The following is a 19,077-nucleotide window of genomic DNA, read 5'->3' as shown; positions in this document are numbered from 1 at the left end:
CTCAAACGAGTGTCTTTTGAACATTGGTGATTTCACCCAAGGCATGCCGACCTTCACGCGGGAAAAAAAAAGTCTTGAATACGTGTGTACAACTGTTATATTCAAGAGAACTGTCATGACAAAATATACCACCCAGAGGCCATGAATCCGAAAAGACAACAAGCGACGCGGTGGATTCGCAGCCTGTGCACAGCATGGACAAACCCGGCGTGCAGTTAGTTCTCACTCACCACGAGTGCGCTCTCTAGTGCACTGTTAATCTGTAGGGTGCTGACTCATTGAATGAAATTGTACTTGCCAAAACCTTAGGGCCGAGACAAATCGTCTGGAATGCAATTGAGTAAGCACTGTTTGATGGTAACGGCACTATCTATCCTCATCGGTGCTTTATTTTTAGAAAGTTCATAGCATTATCGAAAACCGTGAAAGAAGCAGCTTCTCCAACAAGTTCATGATGTGTGCTCTGAAGTCGAGTCTGCGCTTCAAAACTTTCGTACTGGGGACAGCTGAATGAAATAAATTATAATCTTACAAATAACTAAATATTGCCAATGAAAATTCAACCGCAATTGATCTTTAAGTGTTTTAAGCAACATTTATTTATGCTTCTTCAGAAACTTCATTGCAGCAATGAAGCATAAGTTCACTAGTTCTTGTACTGTGTAGACAAGGCTTGCTCAGTTTTTTTTAGTATCCTGTCCTGTGCGAGTTTCTGTCCTCTGTTGTTGGCTAGAAGCTTACTGTGTTAATAACCGTGGGATAAAAAAAGCTGACAGTGTTCCTCTTGGTGCTCTCGCAGTCAGCACGGCTGCCCGTGAGCAGCAGCTCGTTTCCCAGTCCACCAATCAACTATAAAAAAGCCTGAATTTTTCAATTCCACTCTTCACTCGCCAAAAAATGGATAAAGCAGGCAATCATGAAGCGTTTTCAGCACTCGCAAACGATCCGCACGCATGTCGGCTGTGCCTGCCCCGACATGTCTGTCCGCACAGCACTGAAATCGGCTACAACCGGCCAAGACCACGGCAGCAACAGCTTGTCGCCGCTCTTCGAAATTAATCTGATCACGAGAAAGAACTTCCACAAGCGAGAATGTGGATTTTAGTGGGGTGAAAATTTCTATGAATTGTAATTCGCGGTTGTAGAGATAGCGCCGCTCAAATATCCACCGTGATGCTAAGCCTAAAGCTCCAAACACCAAACCAAGCAGAGAAAAGCAATCAGGTCGCGAGCTGCTGGGGATGCCCCTTATTCGTGTACGGAAGTGCGTCGCATTTGGGATGAAGCTACTGTTTAAAGATATTGTCTACACTTCTTCTGCTTTGGTTTTTTTTTGTGAGGTTGAAAGTTTGTTAATTTATTTTTGTTACGCTCACAGCCAAGTGACCGCTGTTGGCACACGTGGAATTTCGCATGTAACGGCCAAAACCGCAGTTTGCGGTAACCGCGGTTAAAATTTAGTAACCACCGCTTAATTTAACTGCGGTTACATTCGCCGTGTAACTAGGGTATTAATCTCAACTAGGGGAAGGTGGGTGACATCCAGAATATTTGAACATTAAAACAGTCTTGTTGACTTCTCGCCAGAACTTCGAGTGTTATATGTAAAAATAACGATATTTTTTGATGTTAACATGAAGGCCAACCAGCTACAATGCAGTTGCATAAGGAGAGCAGCATAAAATGAAGAAACGCTATATTGCAAATGCTGGGATGTTGCACCATTATTTGGATGGCTCTTCAACTGCATGGTAGCTATTAAAGTTGAAAGAACTAACGCCAAATGATGCCCGGCGGTCCCTCAGAACTCCTTTAGCGTTTAGGTGAGCTTCAGTTGCCCACTTCTACTCAGAGTCGGACATAAAGCAAGTACAAACGCAATGGGTTTATAATTTTGGACATAAACACTGATGAGCTCCACAAGGTTTGTTCAGCAATTCCAAAGATTTGGTTTCATCATAAAGGAGTGGAATCTAGTTTGCTGACTGCTCATTATCACTGCTGCCTTCCAGTGTGTCATAAGGCCCTTGCCACGTTATAGTGTGGGGAATAGTGAAAACATTAATATCCTGGCACAAAATTTCAAAGCACGAATGACTACATAAAAAGCTTTTTTTTGTAAATGAAGATACCCTTCAGACAGTTTAACCTGTAACTGTTCGTTAGAACATACTTTAGGTCAGCTTTATGATGTACATGCTCTAAAAAGTTTAGAACGGATTCCCTTTTGGCATAAGCATCAGTGTGATGTCATGTGTGCCTCTCGCCAAACTGCCGAAGTCAGGGTACCCATGATTTGTCCAAGGTGGCCTCCTCTGCCTGATCCGTCTGAGAAAACACTAATCCTTCAGTGATGGCACTAGGGAAATAATTATTTTGGGGGAAAATTGAAAGAAGTGTACAAAGCAAGAATAGCAATTCTAATTATGTTTGTTTTCAGCACGAACATAACGAGCTTTCATGCCAGTTTAGGTCGAAACTGAAATGTCGGCCTTCAGAAAGTAAGTGACAGAGGAGAAGGGGGTCTACCATTTGGCCAGGGTCCGCATAATACTGCCCCGTGGGTTGCGGATTGCCAACCACTGATTTATAGCATTTTCGTATATCGTCTGAATATGAAGCAATGAGCAACCCAAGGGTGTGAGTTCGTGATGCCTTCACTTGGGCAGGGATGGGTGGCATCTATGAAAGCTTTCTGAGTGTTTCCAACAGCTCCAGGCACGTTTTCGTGGGAAGATTGACAAGCATGATCTCATTACGTTGCAACACTTGTGAGAGGGAGCCGCTGTGTCAGAGAACCTGTTTAATAATACTAATAATAATAGTGTTTATTGATTAAAAAAAAAACAGAATACAAATGCGGGTGTGCCAAAGCCACAAGGGCTTGAGGTGTAGTTCCCGGCAGCGCGCAACACGTCGCAAACCAAGAAACAGGCAAAAGTGGTAAAAAAAAACAATGTTAATTTAGGCAAAAAAAGAACAAGAAAAAAGAAAGGAAAAAAAAGCAGCACTGTTAAAGGCGATAGTGAAGGTCTATGATACTGTTTTTAATTTTTCTTCGAATATTAATCGAAAACAAGTCTTCTGGCAAAGAATTCAGCACCATCGGGACATAGCATTCGCGAACATGTTCACCAAATCTAGTTCTAGTTCGTGGTAAAAGAAAACGATCGCGAGGGCGCAAATCCCGAACAGGAGTGTACGGCTGGTAAAATTGCAGATACAAAATATACTCAAGCACAATTGTTTGTTTAAACAACACGGTAGAATCGGGCATGCGCAAAACACGAAAGGCAACTTTGTTATCAATATCTGGTGTACCATACAAAACGTGTTTCAGTATCGAACGTAAAATAGCAGCCACCTTATTTTTCCAGAAATCAGAGCAAAATTAAAAACAACAAATTCCGTACCCTAATGTGGAATAGGCTAAGGTAAAAGCAATTTTCTTACGTACGGTTAAGGAACAAAGTGATTTGAGCCCGTTCATCAAACAGGCAGTTTTCCGCAGCTGAGAATATATAATGGCCAGATGCGTATTCCAAGAAATGTTAGAGTCAAAAAATATACCCAAGTATTTACAGAGTCAACAGGCAAAATAGTAGTGCATTTACAATTCTAACAACCAGGGACATGCAAAAAAATTGATGTAACGTTCGGTATTGGCTTTAAACTGTTATAAAAGCAAACACATTGAGTTTTTTTAGTGTTGATTCATATTTCGTTGCTGCTAAACACTTCATTATCTGTTCACAATCATGTTGCAGATTTTCAACGTCGTGATTGAAGGCACTATGCCTAGGAACAAGCAGAGTGTCATCCGTGTACTGAAATACCCGGCAATGAAATACACAGTTTCAAATATCATTAACATATAAGTTAAAAAGCAATGGTGCCAATATAGACCATTGCGAAACGCCAGCGTGCAGTGCTTGTGGGGAGCTTATAATTTTACCCAATATGACATTCTGTAAGCGGTTACGAATGTAAGTTTCTAATAGCAACAGGAAAGGCCCAAGGAAACCATATTGGTGCAGTTTCTCAAGCATTACACTGTGGTTTACAGAATCAAATTTTTTTGATACATCAAGAAACACTGACCAGGCAAATTCGTGGTGATCAAGGGCATTCTTCAGCACATTCGAAAGGTGATCCAATGCTTTTTGTGTACCCCTACCAGCGGTGAAACCACATGGGTTGGACGAAAGTACGTCGTGTTTTTCGATAAAAGAAATCACTGTAAAAACCAAATGTTTTTCTAGCACAAGTTTTTACGCCTTTCTTGTAAAGATGTCTAACGAGAGCACTTTTTAAACCTTGTGGCACTATTTCGGTTGCGATCTTATTGTTTATGATGGCAACAATTACACATTTATATTAATCAAAATGCTTACAAAGTAATTCAATAGATAATACACCAGCCAAACCTGGTTATTTCTGCTGGTGACATCCAGATAAGATATACCTTAAACCTTCCTCGATACATGGGGGAAGAAACGCAGAATTTTTAACAGAACTAATACTTTGAATCTTCTGATTACTACTAATGGCTCGACCAGCAGAGGAAAAGAAACAGTTGAACTCATTAGCGAGGGTAAGTGATGCCGCGCCAAAGTTTTGAGCAATTAAATGAGAGGCATGTTTAGCTGTTTTGCCCCGTAACCGATTAATGGTAGACCATGTTTTGGCCGGTTTATTTCTGGAATCGCTGAATACGCTGTGAAACTATTTTCTTTTTTCAGAGCGAAGCGCAGCATTTGCTTTGTTACGGGCCAATTTAAATTGGGCTCTTAAATGGTCATTTTTGGGTGAGCGTCTGCAACGGGCCCAGACCCATTCTCTTTCTGCTATTGCTGCAAGCACCGAAGAATTGATCCAAGGACCATCAATTTTTCTCAGTTTTAAAATCACTGTTCTTTTTGAAGCTTCAAGAATTGTAGTTAACTGGGAAACGAAGCAGTCATAAAGATCGCCCGGAGGAGTAGAAGCAAGCAAAAGGTTCCAGTCAAAATTTGCTACTGTCAAGTCCACTTGTCGTTTATCTGTAATTACTACGAAATGGGATTTCTTCGCATTCGATACGGCATTGTTAGAATCACTGAATACCCGGCACCCGACGAAAAAGTGATCGGACATGTTCTGTTCAAAATGAAAGAAACTAATTTGTTATGTTCGAAGCGGACATTCACATGATCAATGCATGATGACACTATCTTGTCACCTCGAAGCTCGACACGGGTTGGATTATTTATCGCAACTTCAATTAGTTTATCTGCAAGAGTGTTTAAGTAATAAACAACTAATGGTTGCTTATTTTTTATTGTGTTGATATTTACGTCCCCCACCATGCAAAAGTAACCGGAGGGAATGCATATGTCATTTATTTCTTCGATAAAGCGTCGAGGGCTTAGGTTTGGGGGCCGATAGATCGCAAGCAATCTGATATCGGACGTTGCTTTGTGAACAAGAATCATAAGGGTTTCAGTGGTCAAGAGCGAAAAATTGAGCTGATCAGAAGCCCAGTTATTCTTCACGAACACTGCGATGCCGCCTCCCGCCTTATTGCTCTGCGTTCGAAAAAAACTAGAATAGCCTGCTAACGAAATGCGTGGGTTATGTTCTCCGCAACGTTTATTTCAGTTCATAGGAAAACATCAACAGCATCTTATAAATTGTGAACAATACAGGAAAATTCATCCCAGTGCTTGCGTGCACTTCGAATGTTAACACGAATACATGTAAAAAAATGAACAGTGGTTGCAAGAAAAGTATTATAAAACCCGAGAAATCTTTAAATAAAACAGTGTCTGATGCCGTGAAAGAATCTGGTACGCAGAATTACTTATCTCATTTAAGCCAGCTGCCTAAGGACAGTTGCAGGCGAGACGCGAATAGAAGGATCACCCTCCCTCTTCTTGAGGAACGTGTGGCCGTTTTTTCCCAAACGAGCCTCTATGATTTGTCCTTCGCCGCCGTATGGGCAGCCCAGTACAGCTTCCTGTTTTTCTTCGTCAAGTTTTCTGAGAAAACCACAACTGGAAGGGCACCGTTCTGAGCAGATTCTCTGAGTTTTGAACGCTTATCCAACCAGAGGTTCCTAACTTTCACCGAAGTGAACCTAACCAAAACAGGGCCGGTTTATTTTGAAGAGGGGCTATCCTATGAGCAGCAACAACGTCACCGGAAGAAAAAGGGATGTCCAGCTTTTGAGCAAAATTTGTGAGTATAGCAGGCAGGTTCTCATAGGGTGTTACGAGAAGGCAGCGAATTTCTAGGTTTGCTAGTTGGCTGTACTGTTCAGAGTCATTCAAGTCACTCTGAAGTTGTTCAATAATTGAGGCTTGTGAGGGCACACAAGTCTCAAGCTTTTGCACCTGTGATGACAAAGCAGTTACAGTAGCGTCTTGAGCATCATTTCCAGTCAAAATAGTGTCGTATTTTGTCGAAAGGTTGTCTAGCGACAGCTGAACTTCACTAACAACAGATTTCAGTGATTCAACTTGAGGTTTCAGCGTAAGAAGCTCATCAATTTAGATTTCCAGGGATGAGAGCGACTCGACACGTTCCTAATAGACACGAGGATGCCTAGCCTTTCATTATGTCAGCTAGTTCCTCAGACTTGATATAGGGATCTGACTGCGAAGCCGCTTGGCCACGGCACTGTTTGCATCGCCACGTATCCCTCTTCGCTCCCATAGAAGCAAACGTTGCTTCAGCGGCACCAGCACAAACAGGCCCCAAGTTATCCGCGGCGAAACACACAGAGCATTTCAAATGTTGTTGGTCTGCGGCAATGTTTTGAGAACGCTATACGCATTTTAGTTCGGACATTTCACAGACACTTGCAGTTAGCGGCAGATTCGAAGAAAAAACTAAGGAAATTGCGTGACCATGGTCACCTGCAGTAATGCAAAGCAGTGGTCAGTGCCAGTTCACGATATGCCGCCAACTGCAGCTGCCGTCTTGAACCCGATCCTTTTTAAAGGCGATGATGATGCTGCTTAGTGGCTTCCCCTTTTTAACGGGGTGGCGTTGCCCAGCGGCCTTAGTCGCAATGCTACAGTACAATCACCTCGCCAAAAATACAAACAAAATAAATAAAAAATAATGTCAAAATAAAAAGAAAATACTTTTACAAAATTTTTGTGCTAGTCTGACTTTGTTCGCATGTCTTCCAAGATTGTTCTCTGCTCTTTTCCCACCAACATTCTAACCTTCTTTTACTAACCTCTACTGCTGTCCAGTTCACTTTTCCACTAACCTTAAAGCCAAGGGCTTCCGGAAGCTGGATGGCTCCATCACTGAGGACTGGACGGATACATTTGCACTCCGTTGCAATATGTCGCATGGTTTATGGCTCATTTCCGCAGCCTGCGCATAGTTCTTCCTGTACCGGCTCGCGGATAAGCGTTTTTTTTTCGCAAGCAGCCCGCACGGGCTTCAAAAAGCAATGCACTCCCTTTGGTATTATCGAATACTTTTTCCCTTGTGATCTCCTGCTCCCTGATTCTGTAGATATCTAGGACTCCTTCGCATCCATCCTCTTTTTCCAGGTCGTCGTTTCTGTTTCTTTCACTTCAATGTTTATTCCCTTGGTCGTTTCCCCTGCACTTCCAGGTTTCATATACTTTGTCCTGAGCCTTCGGGTTCTTTTCCTCCATTGTGTGTCCACGCTTTTCATGTAAAGATACCGTAACACTTGGGGCGCCCATCTCTGATCATCCAGATTTCTAAGTCGTTCTTCAAAACTTATTTTGCTCTGTGCTTCTCTCACTTCGAAGGATGCCCATCCCATATCTCCCTGCACGGCCTCATTTGTTGTTTTGCTGTGTGCTCCTAATGCCAATCGGCCCACGGCCCTCTGATTTACTTCTAGCCCTGATTCAATCTCTGATTTGACACACTACTGCGTTTGAAAAGGTGAGTGCTGGTACCGATGCTCCCTTCCACATTCCTCTCAGTACTTCATATCTGTTATAGCCCCACAGTGTTCAGTGCTTCATGATAGAGGCGTTTCTTCTGCCTTTCATTCTTAAATGCTTTTTGCGATCTTGGGCAGTGATGCGCCGCCTCGTGGTATACTGCAGCCGGGCGAAACTGCGCACTCCACAATGCGCAGAAGCAAGATTAAGCAGTGGCACGTGACGCCACGACCCGGTCAGCAAGCAATGCGATGCATATATGGCGGTGTAGTTCAATGAAGAGTGATGGCGGGCAGGAACGCGTCCGTTCTAAGGAGGAGAAGAAAGAAAAAAACGTCGACATGCAGTAATGCAAAACAGTGCTCAGTGTCAGTTCATAACATGCTGCCAACTGCAGGTGCCGTCGTGAACCCGCTCCTTTTTAAAGGCGATCTTGGGCAGTGATGCGCCGCCTCGTGGCAGACTGCTGCCGGGCGAAACTGCGCAATCCACAATGCGCAGAAGCAGGATACAGCAGTGGCACGTCAGGGCGCGACCCGGCCAGCAAGCGATACGATGCAGATATGGCGGTGTAGTTCAATGAAGAGTGATGGCGGGCAGCAACGCGTCTGTTGCATTGAGGAGAAGAAAGAAAAAAAAAACGTCGACCTGCAGTAATGCAAAACAGTGGTCAGTGCCAGTTAACAACATGCCGCCAACTAAACTAGATTCCTTTTGCTAATGAATTCCAAACTTTTTATGGCTGCTGCAGAGATCCTAAAGAAAGAATTGTTTTTACAATTTTGTAACAGTTTGTGACCCCGCTCAAGCATTCAAAATGCATGCCCGGTTTTCTGTTCGTTTTGCTTGCTTTTCAATTTTTGCTTCGCAAAGTACCGTAAATTATGTGTGGGTTTTTTGCAGTGCCTGCCATATACAGATCCTGCGACAACCGCTGTGAACGAGAGTGGGCGAAATCTGTGCGTAACTGCTGCTAATCTCACAAGGATTTTGGAATTTCTGCATCTTACACTTGAGGAAATTGACGTGCAGTTTATTTGGATTTAGACAATACCAGCTGTTATCTGTTGCTGGTGGGTTCCTTGTCCTAGCCATGAAGCACAGTAATATTTCTTTGTGTTCAGGGTATTTCAGACCGTCTTTCAAGCTAACAAAGACGGGTTTGGTGAGTTGGTGCATGTTAACGGTACTTGAACTTGGTGCAAAATATTGACAATCACAGAGAGAGTAGCTGGTGAGAACAAGCAGTGACGAGCAAATAAATTTTAGGCAGCGTAAAACACACATAAATACAGGCCAACGTTACTTGGCTCCACTTGCATGCAAAAATAATTTGTGATAAGCAAAGTTCACAGCCTAATAAATACTCTTTCTAATGAAGACCTGTTAAAATGTCATTGACACAGTCACATCCATTCTTTCCTATGTGGTAAGGTTCCGGTGTCTCCCTTCCTTATGTATCACTGCACCTGTACTATTTTCACTTGCTTTAAAAGCGTCATGCACGTTCTTGCAGAGCTGTAAACGGGCTGATGCCCACTTGTGCAGTTCTCAACTGAGAGTTCAAGTTCACGCAATCGCAAGTTCACACACCTTCCACTGTGCCTGATGTATTTATTTTATTTATTTATTTACCCTCAAGGTCAATAGACATTACAGAGGGGATTGGGTAGGGAGAAACAGTGAAAATAACAATACAACGAAACAACAAAAAGAGAACAATACTTATACGGTCAGCACGTTTCTGGTCATACAATGTTAGCTATTGCGTTCTTGAAAAGGTTGAAGTCTCGAATGGTTGCTGTCGGGTTTGGAATGCGATTCCATTCCTTCGATGTTCGTGTCATGAAAGACTGCTAAAAGAAGTTAGTTCTGCAGGAAGGAATGCCGACTTTGAAGGCGTGATCCAAACGTTGTGAAATGTGATGTGGACGGATTATGAATTCATTATGTAAGAAGGCATGGTAATAGAGCTTGTGAAAAAGACATAAGCAAGAAACTTTACGGCGTGATGCAAGGGATGGTAGACTAAGGTCTGCTTTCATGGATGATATGCTTGCGGTGCGATTGTAATTACATTTAATGAAACGAGCCGAGTTATTCTGAACCATTTCTAGTGACTGTATTAAATTGACGTGAAAGTGATCCCATATTGCTGCTGCGTATTCTAGTTTTGAGCGAATTAGTGTTTTGTATAGGAGTAATTTTAGAGTGGAAGGGGCTTTTGAAAAGTTACGGCGTAGGTACCCAAGCATGCGGTTGGCGTTGTTAATTACATAGGTGATATGAACGTTCCAGGTTAGGTTAGTTGTGATGTGCACACCAAGGTATTTGTAAGAGGGTACATTTTCTAACGGGTTATTACCTAGGTAGACCTAGGAGACCTAGTTACGCGCATGAGTTTACACTTATTTGGGTTTAATTCCATCAACCAGTTGTTACAGCATCCTGAAATCGCATTAAGATCTGACTGAAGAATATGTAAGTTGTTAGTGCATGTTATTTCTCGGAAGATCACGCAGTCGTCAGCAAAGATGTGAATGTTGCTAGTAACATTAGAGGGTAGATCGTTATTGTAGATTAAAAAGAGGAGCAGACCAAGAATTGAGCCTTGTGGCACACCAGAGCGCACTGCACTTAGCTCAGATTCTTTGTCGTTAGCGCTGACGAATTGGGAACGGTTCGTTAAAAAACATTCAATCCAGGTTAAGAGTTGTGAATCTACAATTAGAAACCGGAGTTTAAGCAACAGAAGTTTGTGACATACTTTATCGAAAGCTTTGCTGAAATCTAAAAATATGCAATCTGCCTGTGATGAACGATCAAGAATAACGTTTAATTTGTGCGTAAATGATGCTAGTTGTGTTTCGCATGAATATTATTTACGAAAGCCATATTGGGATGGTGTAAAAAAAGAATTCGTCTCGAGGAAGTTGGATAGAGGTGAATACAAAATGTGTTCAATATTCTTACATGGAATACTAGTAAGCGAAATTGGACGATAGGTAAATGGGGATTGCTTGTTACCAGATTTGTGAAATGGAACAACCTTACCAACCTTCCAATGTTATGGCAGGGAACCTTCGCTGAGGGACTGCTGAAAAATCATTGACAGAAAGACTGAAGAATAACAAAGTGTGCCCACCGAGAACTTGGGAGTAATTATATCACAGCCTGGGGCTGAAGATACATTTAACAATGTTAAAGCACTTTTTACACCATCGTAATCAATTGTTAGCGGCAACATTGCAGGGTAATCAAAGCATTCTAGTTGTGGTGATGGGCAGTGTGCAACGGAAGTGAGGTTTTGTGAAAAGACACCATTAAGCAAGGAAGCACATTCTTCATCAGGAATAGAATCACCGTTGTTATGGACAAGCGATATGACAGTATCACTGTTTGCGTTTATCACGCGCCAAAACTTTTTGATATTAGTTGTGAGCATGTTTGGCAGGTTATTGCGGAAAAAGGTATCTTTGGCCCATTTTATTGCTCCTATATATTCTTCTGACGCTGTCTTGTAATCTTGCCAACGGGCGGGATTTGTAGATCATTTAGCAGACCGATACAGGCGCTTTTTTCTGTTTGACATTCGTTTTAAGTGAACGTTATACCATGGAGCTTCTGGGTTAACTGTGATAGTATGCACGGGTATGTACATAGATGTAAGATCATTGACTTTTGATAAGAACATGTCCCAGTTGGTTTGCACACTACGGCTGTCAAAGCTGGCTGTGAATATGTCTAGAAAATTACTCAGATCGACGTTGATTGCTTGGAAGTTGGCTTTGTAGAAATTTCGAATAATTTCAGTGTTTCTTTATTTTAGGAGATATCAGATTCACGTCAAATGTAAGCAGTAAATGATCGCTCAGTCCTGGAAGATATGTTATGTTGGAAACAAGATGAGGGCGGGCGAGATGTTAGAACCAGGTCAAGAGGGCTAGAAACCGACTGCGTGATTCTTGTAGGTTTGGTTATGAGCTGCGTTAATGAAAATAATGTGCAAACATTCATGAAGTCACTTGCTAATGAAGAAAAGGGCTGCAGGATTGGGGGTTGATTTTGCCACCTAATATTTGGAAGATTGAAATCGCCGAGTAGGATTAAGGGCAGATTCGAGTAGCTGGATATCACGTGGTTAATTAAATCGTGTAGATGATCTGTGAAGCCTGATGGAAAATTGGGTGCACGGTAGCACACTCCTAAAACAATTTTTTGTGAGCTATCTGGACGACAGCCCAAACAGTTTCAATGTTGTTACTAACGTGGACAACACTTGATGGTGTTTCTTTACGCACTGCTAGTAGGACACCGCCACCGTGGCGTGTATCGCGATCAAAGCGATACACAGTGAAATGGTTAGCCTGGTCAAATAACTCGTTATCTTGGATGTTTGGATGCAGCCATGTCTCGGTTAATGCTATTATATCAGGATTGCAGGTGTCGATGTGCGATGTTAAGCAGTGTCGCGTGTTCATAATTCTGCGAATGTTACAATGCATGAAAGATACTTTTGATGCGCGATTCGCACCGCCCCTCCCAACTCCCTAGCTTTCGACACGTGACTGAGGGGACGGTTGAAAAGTACCGATGGAGTCTTTCCACATGAAAAAAGGTATCTCATAGGCAATGTCCCCACACAGCAACTTGCGTAGACGTTGGTTTACTTTTCTCACACACTTGCCTATCAAAGGGACCCGCAACACTTTCCATCGACTGCTCGAAATGTATTTTTGGGCAAAGTCTCTTGTTCCAGCAATAACCTCCCACAAGATTAATGAAAATATGTTCACTATGATGGACGCTACGCGCGATGAGAGATCGCACATAATCATTCCCTCTCAACCCATCGTGGACAAATGGGACAACGCGATGAAATCTGCACGCGCTCGCGTTATCCCGGAGCAGGGGGTGGCTCGCGGTGTTCTCGAAGGGAGACTTCGATATATCGCAGGCTCTGGAGTTTTCTCCGCAATGGGGAGGGGTGTCGTTTCGGTGTGGAGCCACAAAAAAGCAGGCATGGCGACCATGCGCACAAGCGCGCTCTCAGGCTTTTTGAAGGAATAAAAGTTTGTTTTCAAGGGGTCTGATTGAAAGGAAAGTATGGAGTTTGTCACTCACACATCGTGCACACTCGAAAGAAAAGAAACGCTCAAACTGTTCGTACAGGTTCAGGCATAGAAGTGGATGGTGCAAAGCACCGATGGTGGCACAGCCTTACAAACAGCCAATAGGACAGCCATGGCAGAAATGACATAATTTCGGAGGTGTCCGTGGTGCATAAATTAATGAGAAAAATTGACGAGAGCGCGGTTAGTATTTCTGCGTCTTTTACAGTGATTTGCGTGCTTGCTGCTTCATGTGCACGTGTAGTATTTGGCTCAAGTATTCTTCGCAGTGTAACCAAAACATCGCGTAAGTTTTTTACTGCTAAAAGCAAGTTGTATGGTGCCTTCCATCTTGCTTACACTGCGGGCGCACATTCCTGCAGGCTTGATGGGTGGTGAAAACAGCAGCTCTACTCCTGTCATTCATTGCCGTTATTATAGTATCGGACATATTTTGAAGCTGTGACGCACCTTCACGGCTTTTATTTTCCCGCTCTTTTTCAGTGTTACTGTTAGCATTTTTGTTCCCCTTTTTAGTACTCTATGCACTGCCGCTAACACAAAATACTGCAGGTATTCTATTTCTTTTATCCTGACAATCTGCACGCCGAAGCGTTCCTTAACTTTGCGGAGCCATGACTTGCACTGGTTGGCTGAAATACGGAGTCCAGTGCCCCTTTGCCCAAGAATATGGCGTTAGTGCAGCGACACACATTTGAGGCAAACGCAGGAGGCTTACCCCTTAAAATATGATTTTATCAAGAGGCCTGTATACCGGAGAGATGAGGTAAGGAGGAGAGCGTATTCATTTGGAGTGTAAACTTTCCTTGTCACATTTATTTTGTGCATGTGATCCATGTAGCTCTGCCTGTGTTCTTGCATAGTATAATTGTTGATACTCTGTGCCAGTCCTTGGCAGCTACTCACTCTCTGTTGTTTTTGAATATTTTGCCATATTTACAAGTGTTGTTTCAAGCCACGTTTGCTCTCATTGGTAGACACAGCTAATGCAAACATTCATAGGCAGCATTGTTCAAATATAGCGTGGGCACTAACAGGATTCTGTGTATATGAAAAGGCGGGATTAGGGCACAGTGAAAGAAAGCGAAGTTTGGTTTGAAGTCGAATGTCTTCAAATTTGAAGCTCATGGAAATGTAAAGTTGTCGGGATGCGTCGGTGCTGCATGGCCGTGGCCTCAGGAGCACGTCTGGATGGTAGGCTGCGGCGGGCGTCCGGGGCCTCCGCCTGTACGTCACTGGCGCTCATCCGAAGGTCCGTGGCCACGGTGGTCAAGGCGGCAAGCGGAGACAACCCAGGCGACAATCACGGCGACCACCCAGGTCGCCCATGGTTTCTGGCATTGGTACTCTCACCGAGAACCTCTCGCGCTCTGTCGACTCTCTCATTCGCGACATTCCCCCAGCTTTCCATCCTTCATTAAGGATATAAATGATTTTGTCTCTGATATTATGAAGGTAGAAATTCCTAACAGTTTACTTGTTACCCTGGATGTCATGTCGCTAAACACAAACATTCCACATGCAGATGGAATCACCGCTGTTTCATGTGCGTATGAGCGGTCGCGGGTGACAAACCTATCGTTTCTCTTACCATTGAAACTTTTCTTCCCCTTGTCTTTGAACTTACCACTTTCGAGTTTGATGGTGTCCCTTACGTGCAAGTCACCGGAACGTCAGTAGGAACCAAAATCGGGCCCAACTACGCGAATATCTTTATCGGATGTCTAGAGTCAAACTTCCTCGCAACCCAAAAGTTGATGCCACTGTACTACAAGAGGTATATATAAATCAATATATCAGTCAGACAGTTCATTATTACAAAAAAATACATAACATGGGCAAAATATACAGCAGGAGGTCCCATAGTCGAAGACTGTAAGGGGACCTTTTGTGCAATGTAAAATTGAAAAAAAAGTTTAATGAACGCAGCAGATCGAGAAAAAGATAACATCAGTAACAGTCGGTACAAGCAAATAAAACAGGGATGCACGTATAAAATATCATGAAAAGTTATCAAGGTAATACACTTTATGAAAACATAAAACCATAAGTAAGTGCATAACAGCAAAACAAAAAATATTGGACGGACAAAAACTGGCTAGTCATTGAACATTGTAGATTTTTTCGCTTGATTCTTATTTCATTCAGTGTACGTGATGTTTTAATATTTTGGGGGAAGGTATTCCGAATTGCAATCCCAGAAAAATAAACGGTCTGCTTGCCGTAGTTAATACGAACTTTGGGTAAGATGAAGTTGTTGTGGTGGGCAAACCTCGTGACATTCCGGTCTGTAAGCATAGATATTGAATGTGACAAGTGTGGAAGTTGTTTGCTTATTGCCTTATGCATATATATACCGAGAATAAATTTGATAAGTTCCTTAACAGGGAATATGTTGTTCTCATGAAGTAATGACTCAGCGTTATACGAAATGGGCTAGATGTGACAATTCTTATTGCTTGGTTTTTTATTGTTTTAATTGACGTGAGGGGAGTGCTGTATGGGCTAATCCATGAGACAATGCAGTAAGAAATGTACAAATGAACGCAGAAAAAATATTATGACTCTAATGTTGCCTGATCGAAATAAGGGCGAGGTTTATTATACTTATGCCGTAGGTCATTTTTTTTTCTAATGAGTGCAATGTGTTGATGGTATTTTAGGTTACAGTCAAGTTGGACAACGAGAAACCGAGAGGAATCGCTTACAGGGATGTTATTCTTAGCAATTTGGGGGGAGTAGAAGTTAAAGATTTATGGGATGAAGTGAAGACCACAAATTTTGTTTTAGATGCGTTTATCTGTAACATACTTTTAGTAAACCAAAACACCAACGTGGCCATATCAAAGTTTAATTTCTCAAAAAAAGATGTAGGGCTATTGGCGGAGTTAAAAGTTGTGGTATCATCTGCATATAGTATGCATGAAGAAGAATAAAGGCAAGTGGGTAAATCATTGATGTATAGGAGGAACAGGAGTGGCCCCAGAATCGACCCTTGAGAAACACCAATGTTTGTTGTTTTTTTTATGGAATATACATTAGAAAATAATACCTTTTGTTTACGGTTACAGAGGTAGCTCTGTACTAGCAGTAATGGTGGTCCAGTTATGATAATAGCTTCTAGTTTTTTAAAAAAGAATGCTATGATTGATTGAGTCATATTCGTTTGTTAGGTCGATAAAAACGCCTCCAGCAAAACAACTGGTGTCTATAGACTGTTTATATTGGTCAGTGAGTGAAATAAGCGCAAGGTCACTAGAGTACCTGGTACGGAAGCCCAACTTACAGGGCGATAGAATGTTATTTTTTTAGATAATTAGTTAGGCGTAATGATACCAATTTTTCGATGACTTTGCTCAAAAATGGTAATATGCAATTGGAATGGTAGTTATTAAGCAGTGAGGTATCTCCTTTTTTATTTAATGGAATTATTTTACCCTGTTTGAGCTCTTGCGGAAACACGCCTGATTTAAACATCAAATAAAACAATAAAAGCAAGTACATTTGCTATGAGATGGGCTACCATTTTTATATATGTGGAATGTAAACCATCGAGGCCAGCACTTGTTACTTTCAGGTTGCGTATTACGTTGAGAAGTTCGTCTGGCGTCGAAGGAAGCAAGAAAAAAGAGTGAGGTAGGCTACTTAAGTCCACTTCATCTAATGGAGGCGGGGATGATTCGATTTGAAAGAAACGGAGTTCGCAAAATGATTAGCAATATGAGTTGGGTCACTATAAGTAACATTGTTGTGAATCACTGAGTTATGCAATTGCGATGTGTGCTTATGTTTAAAAATAAATTAATCATTTACCATTTCTTTCGAGTGCTATTACCTGCATACGTTAATTTTTGTTCATAGTACTTCCTTTTGGCTCCTTTTAACTGCGAGTTAAGTAGGTTGCAAAATTTTTTTGTAGCGAGCGAGCAAGCTTGTGTTAAACCGTTGCCTTTTGGTTTTTCTGTAGAGGTACCATTTCTGTGAGCAATATGTCAGCCATGGATTTTTTTCCGAAGGTATTACTTCTTCATATTTATGTTTATCGGTACAAGATTGAACTTGTGCTACAAGATGAAAAAAGAGTGAAAGCTTCCGGCGCGTTATTCGTTAAATCAACTTCACACCAGTCTATACTAGCAACGGCATCTACAAATTTTTCTTTGTTTATTATGCATCTAATAAATGAAGTAAATGTGCTTTCACAACATGATTGAAGCACAAGACAATAGAATAGTAGTCAGTGATCAGTGACCAAGACTGCAGCATCTGGTGGGGTCAGAAGATTGGACAATGTATGATCGGTAAGAGACCCGTACTATTACAATTTGGTCTGGTTGGAATATTTAATAAACATTCAAACCCGTAGCTGTTCAACGAGCTGAGATAGTTGATTGTATTAGGGAAGAGACCATCCAGTAAATTTATGTTAATATCATTCATGAATATGGCATTTTTATTTTCAATTGAAATGGTATTAAGAGAATGGGCAAAATTCGGAAACTGGTGAAGACGGAGAGCGGTAAATACAACCAAATATGAATGAATGAATGACATTTATTAAGATTGGGGAGGCCAGATGGCCGTAGTTGGGGAAAGGGAAGAAGGGAGGAGGCGGAGGTGATCACTCAATCGTTAGAAATGATTTGTTAGAGATAGATGATCAGTGATTTCTTTGGGGGGGGGATTGTAGACCCCATCTCACACTAGCATTGCCAGGCCACTCTTAATGGAAAACGCACCTAAAGCATGCAAAAAATTTGGGTCTTCGTACAGGGGATCATCAGGGGACGAGTTGGGGGGCAGAGCACCCAGCAAAGAATCGCGACAAGATGCAAAAGCTGCACAGTGCGAAGTGGGGTGCTTGAGGTCTGAAAAAACATTCTGCTGGCAATGGGGACAGTACGGAGAGGCTGAAGAGTCCAAATGCAACCATTTCCGCAGTGTGGAGGGTGTGAGGGCCGCATTAGCGATTGTCTTATTACCAAAGATTTCTGCGGAACGGGGTAGGGTGGGGACACCATGCAGGTAGCCTGCGGAGTCTTCTCAGCGAGCCGCTTTCGGCGAGAATATTTAACATGATCCATTTGGGGGCGCGGATGTAGACCTGGATCAGGTGCAAGATCGGTAGCAATCAAGGGAGGTGTAGACTGAAGGCTCTCCCGCGCTGCATTATGAGCAGCGTGATTGCCGACCCCCTGGGTCACATGCCCCGGAATCCAGGGTACGTGGACTTGCGTTCCGTTGCGGGCCAGTAGGTTAACTATAGCCTGGATGCGATAAACGGTAGGGTGATCAGAGTAAGCCCTATTGAATTCTCTGATGGCGGCGTGGGAATCAGTGAGGAGGCGGACCCTGGGTGGTGGTGGTGCACCAGCCATGTATGTCATGTGATCCAGGGCTCCTAGGAAACCATGGAGCTTAGCTTGAAGAGGTGACGGGGCGATGGTAGCCATAGACGGGGCGCCACGAGGTTCAGGGCGTTCTTCGCAGTCCCAAGCCAAACCGATAGAGTTGTCTTGTAGGCTGGCGTCTGTAAATATGTCTACCTCGTTTGGTAGCCTCTGTGCCATGCATCGGCGGAGAGCGCGCAGACGCGGAACGACGCTAGCTCGAGGAATAGCGACCGTTGCGAAGAAACCACGGTATTTCGAGCCCAAGGGGGAGAATGAGAAGATGGCATGGGTCCGATTGGGTGCGTTTGAGAGTCCCATGATGTAATAGCAGCACCCTGGATAGTGAGCGTGCACCGGAGTTGATGGTGTTTCCGGGTCTCTTCAAGAATTTCTGGCAGGGGAGGCAGAAGAGCAGCTTTCTCTGAGACGCAGATCATAGTGTGCCGTGGGAGGCCTGTGATCGTCCTCAGGGACGCACGATGAAGAATTTGTAGTTGCTTCATGTGAGCTGGAAGGAGTTCATATGCAGGGGCGCCGTACAGAATTCGACCAAGGGCAACTGCTCGAGTGAGCGCGAGGCAAGCAGCCTGACTAGCTCCACCATACTTATTAGACATCCTGGAGATCAAA

The sequence above is a fragment of the Haemaphysalis longicornis genome, unplaced genomic scaffold (assembly GCF_048455015.1).
Source record: "Haemaphysalis longicornis isolate Haplotype H1 unplaced genomic scaffold, Haemaphysalis longicornis Haplotype H1 scaffold_11, whole genome shotgun sequence".
Classification (NCBI taxonomy): Eukaryota; Metazoa; Arthropoda; class Arachnida; order Ixodida; family Ixodidae; genus Haemaphysalis; species Haemaphysalis longicornis.
The sequence above is the reverse complement of the archived record's forward strand: the minus strand, read 5'-3'. Positions refer to the sequence as shown.